This window comes from Dipodomys spectabilis, unplaced genomic scaffold (assembly GCF_019054845.1).
Source record: "Dipodomys spectabilis isolate Male_0828 unplaced genomic scaffold, ASM1905484v1 ptg000274l, whole genome shotgun sequence".
Taxonomy (NCBI): Eukaryota; Metazoa; Chordata; class Mammalia; order Rodentia; family Heteromyidae; genus Dipodomys; species Dipodomys spectabilis.
The window spans coordinates 1,819,482-1,828,680 of record NW_024870951.1 but is presented as its reverse complement, the minus strand read 5'-3'; the positions used below and the strand labels follow the sequence as shown (position 1 = coordinate 1,828,680).

The 9,199-nt window shown below is 38.6% G+C and overlaps 1 pseudogene; it reads right to left on the bottom strand.

The window, feature by feature from the left end:
* Positions 1–8,420: 8,420 nt before the first annotated feature.
* Positions 8,421–8,517, bottom strand: LOC122126325 (annotated as a pseudogene).
* Between the last annotated feature and the right edge of the window lie 682 nt (positions 8,518–9,199).

Sequence of the window (9,199 nt, the reverse complement as noted above, 5' to 3'; positions counted from 1 at the left end):
TCAAAATATATTCGAGTTGTTTGTATACATCAATAATGATATCTATAGAGTTTGTGATTTTTTTAAATCAGAAATAATTTTAACTTATCTGTTGAAATGAGTAGTAGAGAACCTAAAGATATTTCTGGTGCTTGTCTGAAAAAAGTATATTTTAAAATATTAATATTCTGTTTGTATAATGTCCATAATCTATTTCTTTCTCTCCTAGATATAATACTTTGAATTCGACATTATACTATAATATATAGGTCCATTAATAAATGGGTTCTTTCAGATTGCATTCCATATAGGAACAGTTTAAGATTCCTTTAATTCCTAGGTCCTTATAGAATTTTATTTCTTTGGGATAAAATGACAATGTTATCTTATTTCAAAAGTTTTATAAAGGTTATGCTATATAAAGGCCTTTCTAAAAAGGTGAAGATTGAATTCACTCATGTAAAACTAACTTATTTCTATGAATTATATGTATTATTACACTTGTATATTTGTAATCAACTTTTTCATAACTGTTTTTCTTTTTTTTTAATTTAATTTAATTTTATTTGTGAACATACTGTACAGAGGAGTTACAGTTACATGGGCAGGATAATGCGTACATTTCTTAACAAGCATTGCAGCCTCCTCCTTTGTTTACCCTTCACATCCCTTCCCAGCCTCCCCCTCTCCCCCCAAATCCCAATCCTTCTCCTTCCCCCCCCCCCGCACCAACGTTGTAAAGCTCGTTTTGGACATGACAACTTGTACTTCTCATTGTTGCAACAGGTCCACCTGTATCCTTAAACAACTGGTTTTTCCCCATCTCCTCCACAAGTTATACTGACATCAAATATAGTGAAAGCAGGGGTTATACTGTGGGGGAGGGACATGCAAAGCAACAAAGAGATAATCTTATAAATGTGTTAGAAACACAAGCATGAAAGAAAAAAACATTAAAATACACATCTAAGGGTTCATTTTCCTGACATCACATTATCTGACCTTTTCCGCTTGACTCATACATATACTAGATATTACAAATAAGGGAAACCATGGGACCTACGTTTCTTTGGGCCTGGTTTACTTCACTTAATATAATTTTTTCCAAGTTTTTCCATTTCCTAACAAATGGGGCAATGTCATTTTTTCTGATGGAAGCATAGAATTCCATTGTGTATATATACCACATTTTCTTGATCCATTCATCTACTGAGGGGCATCTGGGTTGGTTCCATATCTTAGCTATGGTAAATAATGCTGCAATAAACAGAGTTGTGCTGGTAGCTTTAGTGTGGTCTTGTTTGTAAACATTAGGGTAAATGCCCAAAAGTGGGATTGCTGGGTCATAGGGGAGCTCTATGTGAAGTCTTTTGAGGAACCTCCATACTGCTTTCCAAAGTGGTTGAACAAGTTTACATTCCCACCAACAATGAAGTAAGGTTCCTTTCTGTCCACATCCCCTCCAGCATCTGTTGTTATTAGAGTTCTTGATTTTTGCCGTTCTAACTGGCGTGAGGTAATATCTCAATGTTGTTTTGATTTGCATTTCTTTTATGGCTAGGGATGTTGAACATTTCTTCATATGTATATTGGCCATCCTTCTTTCTTCTTCAGAGAAGTTTCTCTTTAAGTCTTTCGCCCACTTATTTATTGGGCAGTTGTTTCTTTGAGGATTTGTTGTTGGGGGGTTCAATTTTTTGAGTTCCAAGTATGTTTTAGATATAAGACCCTTGTCCGTTGTATGGCCAGTAAAGATCTTCGCCCAATCCGTGGGCTTTCTATTGATCTTGCTAGCTATGTCATTTGCCCTGCAGAAGCTCTGCAACTTTATGCAATCCCATTTGTCCAACCTTTCTTTGATTTGTTGTGTTTCCGGGTCTCTATTCAGAAAATTTCTGCCTGAGCCAACGAGACCCAGGGTTTCTCCTATTCCATCCTGTAATGTTTTCAGAGTGTCTGCTTTGAGTTCAAGGTCTTTGATCCATTTGGAGTTGATTCTGGTGCAGGGTGACATATAAGGATCTAGCTTAAGTTTTCTACATGTAGTTAACCAATTTTGCCACCACCATTTACTGAAGAGGTTGTCTTTCTTCCATTCTACTGTTTTACCTCCCTTATCGAAGATTAGATGGCTATAGGTCTGTGTGTTCATTTCTGGGTTTTCAATTCTATTCCATTGGTCCTGAGGTCTGTTCTTATGCCAATACCAAGCTGTTTTGATTACTATGGCTTTATAGTAGAGTTTGAAGTTTGGTATTGATATTCCTCCAGCAGTGTTCTTTCCATTCAGGAGCGTTTTTGCTATTCAGGGTTTTTATTGTTCCATATGAATTTTTGGATTGCCTCTTCTATTTCCTTGAAGAATGAGGTTGGAATTTGGATAGGTATTGCTTTGAATTTGTAGATAGCCTTGGGAAGTATTGCCATTTTCACGATGTTAATCTTTCCAATCCAGGAGCATGGGAGGTTTTGCCATTTTTTAAGTTCTGTGTTGATTTCCTTTTTCAAGATTTTAAAGTTTTCATCATAGACGTCCTTCACTTCTTTAGTTAAGTTAATTCCTAGGTATTTTATTTTTTGTGGGGCTATTACAAATGGAGTTGCTTTCCTAATTTCAGCCACACTTTTCTCATTGTTGTCATACAGAAAAGCCGTTGATTTTGGGGGGTTAATTTTATAACCTGCTACTTTGCCAAAGTTTTGAATCAGCTTGAGTAATTTGGGAGTGGAGTCTATGGGATTCTTTAAATACAAGATCATGTCATCTGCAAAGAGGGAGAGTTTTATTTCTTCTTTCCCTATTTGGATCCCCTTTATGTCTGCATCTTGTCTTATTGCTGTAGCTAGGCATTCTAATGCTAGATTGAAGAGAAGAGGAGAGAGTGGGCATCCTTGTCTTGTTCCTGAGTTAAGAGGAAATGGCTTTAGTTTTTCACCATTGAGTATAATGCTGGCTGTAGGTTTGTCATATACAGCCTTTATTGTATTGAGGAATGTTCCATGGATTCCTAATTTTTCCAAAACCTTAATCATAAAGGGGTGAAAGATCTTGTCGAATGCTTTTTCTGCATCTATTGAGATAACCATGTGGTTCTTATTCTTGCTCCTGTTGATGTGATGAATAATATTAATTGATTTGGGTATATTGAACCAGCTTTGCATCCCTGAAATGAATCCTGTTTGATCGTGGTGTATGATTTTTTGGATGAATTGTTGAAGGCGATTGGCCAAAATTTTGTTGAGAAGTTTTGCATCAATGTTCATCAAAGAAATGGGTCTATAGTTCTCTTTCTTTGATGAGTCCCTCCCTGTTTTTGGGATGAGGGTTATGATGGCTTCATAGAATGTGTTCGGTAGTGAGCTTTCTCTTTCAATTTCATTGAAGAGTTGGAGGAGTATTGGTGTGAGCTCTGCTTTGAAGGCCTTGTAGAATTCCGCTGTAAAACCATCTGGTCCTGGACTTTTCTTAGCTGGGAGGTCCCTTATTGCTCTTCCTATTTCAATGCTTGATATGGGCCTGTTAAGCTGGTTTAACTCATCTTGGTTTAGTTTTGGCATGTCAATATTTGCTAGGAAAAGGTCCATTTCTGTCAAGTTCTCAAACTTATTAGCATAAAGTTTTGAGAAGTATTTCCTTATAATGTTCTGAATCTTGGTTGTTTCCGTGGTGATGTTTCCATTCTCATCTCTGAGTTTATTTATTTGGGTGTGTTCTCTGCTTTTTCTGATAAGATTTGCTAAGGGTCTGTCAATTTTGTTAAGTTTTTCGAAGAACCAACCCTTTGCTTTGTTGATTCTTTCTATAGTTTTTTTGGATTCTAATTCATTTAATTCTGATTTAATTTTGATTATTTCGTTCTGTCTACTGGATTGGGGTTTATCTTGCTGCTCTTTTTCAAGGAGGTTTAGATGTGTCATTAAATTGCTAGTTTCAGATCTCTCCAATTTGTTGATGTAGGAGCTCAGAGCTATAAACTTGCCTCTGAGTACTGCCTTTGCTGTGTCCTAGAGGAGCTGGTAATTTGTGTGTTCATTTTTGTTGAATAGCATGAACATTTGAATTTCCTTTCTAATCTCTTCCATGACCCACTCTTGATTCAGCAGTGTGTTGTTCAGCCTCCATGTGATACCGGACTTTCATTGGTGGCTTTTGGTGTTGAGTTCTAATTTTAGTCCCTTGTGGTCAGAGAGAATGCAAGGTATAACTTCAATGTTTGTGAATTTAGACAAGTTTGCTTTGTGGCCTAAAATGTGGTCTATTTTAGAAAACCTTCCATGTGCTGCTGAGAAAAACGTGTATTCTGATGCTGCTGGGTGAAATGTTCGGTAGATGTCTGTTAAGTCTAGTTGATCTATGCAGCTGTTTAGATCTGCGGTTTCTCTGTTGAGTTTTTGCCGAGTTGATCTATCTAGTGGGGAGAGTGGTGTGTTAAAATCCCCAACAATTAATGTCTTTGGATCTATATGGGATTTGAGGGAAAGTAGTGTTTCTTTGATAAATTTGGGTGCTCCATTGTTTGGCGAATAGATATTTAGAATTGTAATATCCTCCTGAAGGAGAGATCCTTTAATTAGTATGTAGCGACCATCTTTATCTCTTCTCACGAATTTTAATTTGAAGTCTATTTTATCTGATATTAAGATTGCAACTCCCGCCTGTTTATGGGGGCCTTTTGCTTGGTAGATTTTGTTCCAGCCTTTAACATTGAAAATGTGTTTGTTTTTACAGGCAAGATGTGACTCCTGCAGGCAACAGATAGAAGGGTCTTGCTTTTTAATCCAACTAGACAGTCTATGTTGCTTAATTGGAGAGTTCAGTCCGTTAACGTTAAGAGATAGGACTGAGAGGTATTTGGGAGTTCCTGCCAAGTTATCCACCTTCTTGCGGGCTGCGAAAACTTGGTTCTTCCTATGGTTCTTGGATTCTCAGTATGGGTGCAGTTTCTTGGCCTTTGTTGCGGTCTTGTTGGTTTTCTATGTGTAGGACATCTTTAAGAATCTTTGTAGGGCTGGTTTGGTGGAGATGTATTGTTTCAATTTTTCTTTGCTATGGAAGGTTTTTATTTGGCCTTCAGTCATGAAGGAGAGTTTAGCTGGGTACAGTATTCTTGGTTGATAGTTGTTTGTTTTTAGGGCATGGCATACATCATTCCAGCCTCTTCTTGCTTTGATTGTCTCTGCTGAGAAATCTGAGGTGATTCTAATTGGTTTCCGTTTATAGGTGATTAACCTTTTCTCCTTGACAGCTTTAAGGATCTTTTCCTTGGTCTGAGTTGATCCTGTGTGGATTATAATGTGACGGTGGGATGTCCTATTCTGGTCTGGTCTATTTGGGGTTCTAAAAGCTTCTTGTATCTGAATAGGCCTATCTTTTTGTATGTTTGGGAAGTTCTCTGCTAGGATCCTGTTAAACAAATTTCCTAGACCATTAACTTCTGTTTCTAGGTGCTCCTCTACACCCATTATCCTTAGATTAGGCCTTCTGATGGTGTCTTCCAGGTGTTGGATAGATCTATCATACTTCTTAGACTTGTCTTGGATGGTTGTATGTTCTTTCTCTATAATATCTAGGCTGTCTTCAATCCCTGAGATTTGATCTTCTGCATGGTCTAACCTGCTGTCAAGACTCTCTACTTTGATTTTTATCTCTTTTCCTTCTAATTGGTCAGCTTTGATGGCTTCAAGTTCTTTGTTGAAGCTCTGTTTTAGGTCTTGTATGAATTTCTTTACTTCCTTAATTTGGTGTTCAGTGTTTGTTCTCAAATCACTTAGTTGATTTGTTATGATGTCTTTGGACTCCCATTCCTTCTGCTGGGTTCCATTCAGCATTCCCTTTGTGGTCTCCCTGACTTCCTTCAGCTCTTTGTTAATGGATTCCATGAATGCCTTTAGTGATCTTTGTGTGTTCTCTACCTGGTCTCTCAATTCCTGAATTACTCTTTGATTAGCTTCCTCCCATTTGTGGGATTCCTGCAGTTCTCTTTCCTCCCGTTCGTGGGATTCCTGCAGTTCTCTTTGAGTGTTCTCAGCCTGCTCACGCCATCCCTGCCTTTCTCTTTGAGTATTCTCAAGTTGTTCACGCAAATCCTGTATCAGTTTTTGAGTAGCTTCCTCACGCTTATGATATTCCTGTATAAACTTTTGGGATGCCTCCTCTCCCTCCCTATCATGCTCATACAGAGTCCTTTGTAAGTTGTCAAACTTCTCATTTATCATGTTTGCTACCAGTGTTTGTAGAGCTATTTGGAACCCCCCTCTGGATTGTTCATTATCTGATCTGACCCCTGATTATCAAGATTGGGAATTGAGATACCCGGATTTGCCATTTTTCTTGTGTTTTTTTGGCTTACTCTCCCCATTTGAGATGAAAATAGCACCAGTTTTGTGCTAGAACCCTATCTTAAGGCAATCATCAACCAACGTTTGCATTTATACAGTCACTAGTCTACAGATACAATCTAGTTCAACAGATACATCTATTCAACATCAAACAACTATATGTTAATGGGCTTCGAACCGCAGAGAAGAATTTGGAAAACCAGAAATTTTTAGGGTTAGGGAGAGATGTGGGTAAAAATTAGGAATAGATTGGTGTGGGGAGGCACAGGGAGAGTTAACTATGTCCTAATCTCAATGCAGGAAACAGGTTGGGTAGGATGTAAGTAGCGAGGGAGAGAAAAAGAAGAAAGGGAAAGGGAAATGAAAAGAGACCAGAAAAAAAATTAGAAATGTAAAAATTAATATAGTTATGGAGATTGAAAGACCATCTATTTAGAGAGGAATGTGAATATAATGAGAAAACAGGAGGGAGATAGAGGAGATGTGAAAAACTTAATAAATGCTTAAAATATTATATAGGTATAAAGAGGTAGTACTGCTATTAAGGAATTTAAGTCTCAGAGGTTTTGGATTGAGTAATAAATTTGTGGATTAAGTGTGTACACAATGGGGATAGGGTCTACTAGTTAACTATGGGTTTATCAGGATGTGCAGCACAAGAGTTAAGTCACATACAGAAGAACAAAAGAAAGGAAAAGGTGAAAAGGATAAGATAGGGAGAAAAAAAAAGATCAAAAGTTCAGTAGAGCTAGACAAAAAACAAAAAGATAATTAAGAAAGAAAGAAAAAGAGAGAGAAGACAAGAAAAGAAAGGAAAACGTACATTCATGTATTCCTAAAATAAAAATTATAAGAGGGAAAAAAAGTTACTGGAAAACAATTATTTTTTCAAAAAAGGCAAAAATTAAAGATTAATAAAAGTTTTAGAAAAGGAAAAAAAAATGTTTTATATCTATAAGGTACCAAAAAAGAAAAAAAGAAAAAAGAAAAGAAGAAAAAAAAGTTCTTTGATTTTTTTTTTTGATTTTTTTGGGAGGGGTGGGAAGAATCCTGTATCTCCCTTTTGTCTGTAACCAGCCTCTTGTTGGAGTCTCTGGTCAGCTTGAGGTCCTGTGGCTTGATTGGTTTCTTAAGTCAGTTTGTTCAAACAGGCAGAAAAATGCTCTGCTTTACCCAAGATTTTGAGATCCCCCTCCCAGGTTAGTTTAACGGGAGGGTGATCTGCTTTGAGAATCACAAAAGAGGGGTCATGAGGCTAGGTTCTGGTAGAGTTGAGGCCTTTCAACAAACAGTAGCTTTTCCCTGGGGCTATTTTGTGAAAAATTCACAGAGCCCACCCTGGAGCCATTCTCAGGGTTTCTGTTTTTCAATTGATTGTGATGGCTGCTAGAGGGAGGGGCAGCCTCTGGCTCTGGTTACCCAGTGAGGAAAGCCACTCCAATGGCTGGTGCCTGAGCTGGGTGACTTTTCCCTGGATGGAGCTGAGTCTGTCAGGTCACTTCGCCGTTAAGTTCTTGTGACCTGTTAAATGACTCGTTTTATTCCAAGGCCTGAGTTGGAGCTAGCAGCCCCTCCGAGCTTTGTCGGTATCCAACATGGAGATCACCGGTGCTGGGGGGGGAGGGGTGGCCTTCCCTCCTCTGCTCCCTGAGAAGGAGTGAGGACGTCGGGCTTCTACTCACGCCGAGTCTTGGATCCTGGGTCGTCTCTGGTCTGCAAACTGCAGGATGAAGATGTCCGCTGCTTGTCGGTTCTTGCTGGTGTTGAGTAGAATCCTCTCACCCGCTGCGTCTGGCTCCTTCATCCCAGACTCTCTGTGTGAGCACTCAGGTATGGCCGCGGCTGCAGTCGCCGCTGCAACCCTGCCGCCGCCGCAGAGGCTGCTGGCAGGTGCTCAGATGTGTCTCCTTGTCTTGGCTTCCCCTCTCTTGTCTAACTCTCTGTCCTGTGATGGCACACTTGGTGTGATTCTCTGGCTTAGGAATGTTCACTGGAACTCTAAAACTGCTTTCTATGCGAGAGCTTGTTCAGATTCCAGCTTCTCCTCCGCCATCTTCCCAGAACTCTCATAACTGTTTTTCATTTCTTGCATCTGAAGAATGAAAAATATGGAATACTTCACAAATTTTCATATCATCCTTGTGCAAAAGCCATGTTAATCTCTGTATTGTAATTCAGGTAGACATGCTGCTGAAGCATGTAGTATCTTCTAAATTTACATAGTTAATGATGCAAACTTAAGATAGGCATATATCCTTGGTTGCCTATTTGCAACCAGGAAACATATTGTTCCCAAATTTGCTATTCATCTTATTTCTGAAAAATTCTGTGTATGGTGGAAAAAACTTATATTGTTTGTTCAATTGCTCACATTTGCAATTTTTTGTCAATAACTATTTTAAGTCTTTTTCATTTGAAATTTGATCATACTTTGAAGCCTTCATAGCTAGGTCCAAAGGTGATGGATTTTCAAGTACTTATTTTTTAACTGATTTAGCTTTGTGGAGCTAATGGTTTCAAAGTAAGCCTTGCTTAAGAGCTACTTCTAAACTTCTGCAGCTTAAAATTTCCCAAATGAGGTCTTACTGGCACAAATGTCTGCCTGACCCTTTACCCTTGCTCCATGTAAGAACAGACCTACCAGAATATCTTACCCTGACAGCATAGATTGTCTTATTGGAGCAAAACTAATCTTAGTTACAAAGGATCATAAAGTGATGAACAGTTTAGACAGAACTGTTCAGACTAAGCCAGGCGCTGATGGCTCATGCCTGTAATCCTATCTACTCAGGAGGCTTGGAAGAAACAAGATCAAGAACCCATTACTCCACCGGAGAGGAAACAGTCCTCTCTGTTTTCTCTCATTTCTATTGACTACTTT